This window comes from Cibotium barometz, chromosome 19 (assembly GCF_041138505.1).
Source record: "Cibotium barometz isolate CiBa-2024 chromosome 19, ASM4113850v1, whole genome shotgun sequence".
Taxonomy (NCBI): Eukaryota; Viridiplantae; Streptophyta; class Polypodiopsida; order Cyatheales; family Cibotiaceae; genus Cibotium; species Cibotium barometz.
In genome coordinates this window covers 40,538,463-40,539,348 of record NC_141064.1, presented here as the reverse complement: position 1 = coordinate 40,539,348, position 886 = coordinate 40,538,463, and the positions used below count along the sequence as shown (strand labels likewise).

General features: G+C 40.4%; 1 non-coding gene across 1 annotated transcript; it reads right to left on the bottom strand.

Annotated features, from left to right (window-relative positions):
- Positions 1-323: 323 nt before the first annotated feature.
- Positions 324-397, bottom strand: TRNAN-GUU (transfer RNA asparagine (anticodon GUU)). The gene has a single exon. It is a non-coding gene; the product is annotated as a tRNA-Asn (tRNA).
- Between the last annotated feature and the right edge of the window lie 489 nt (positions 398-886).

Below are 886 nucleotides of genomic sequence, written 5' to 3'. Positions count from 1 at the left end.
TTCAGCACACGGTGTGTATTTTTTTATGTATTAAATTGAACTGGTATACAGCTTTCATACATATAGATGGCAAGAGGAGTTTTATTTGGAAAGCAAAAAAGACAAATGAAAGTTGTCGTTCAATTTTGGGTGTGTGACGATGATGGTCTTTGAAATGTTGATTCTTTGTTAGATTTGAGCATGTGGCCGTAGGGCGGCAAAACGGCCGGTTTACAGCCGGTCGCTCTGTAGGGCGAGTGAGCTGGCAGTGTATAGATAAGGCCATATGCGCTAGAGGGAGGGCTTGAACCTCCGACCTTATGCGCTATAGATAAGGCCATATGCGCTAGAGGGAGGGCTTGAACCTCCGACCTTGTGGTTAACAGCCACACGCTCTAACCAACTGAGCTACTCCAGCTTGAAGACTCTTTTTATCCAATTTTTATTTTCACCCTTTTTTCTATGCATTGTTCCTTTACACATTTATTTAGTGTGAAGGTTGATTTTCTAGTTTATTTTTCTCCACCTAAACACATTCACATGAGACGTTCTTATTTTCTTTACCAAGTGACATATCACACAAATCCAACCTTTGATTCCATGGACAATAAACTCAAGAATCCCAAACGTAACATAGGCACAAAACAAGCTACAAAGCATTCCCACGACCGAGTTAACTTAGTTGGAGAGCATTAAACTAGGCTTGAGGTTCGTATTCCCACACCAGCTGGAATTTTGATGCCCCATCTTAACAAAGGTGTGGGAAACAGGCTTCATTTTTTATGGGCACCTTTGCCCTTCAAAATTGATGGGTTTGGTGAAATATAGCAAGTTTTCTTGTATTTTAGTGTGGGCATTTTAGTATTTTGCAAGTATTTTACAACCAAATTGCTCAAAAACAGGCATG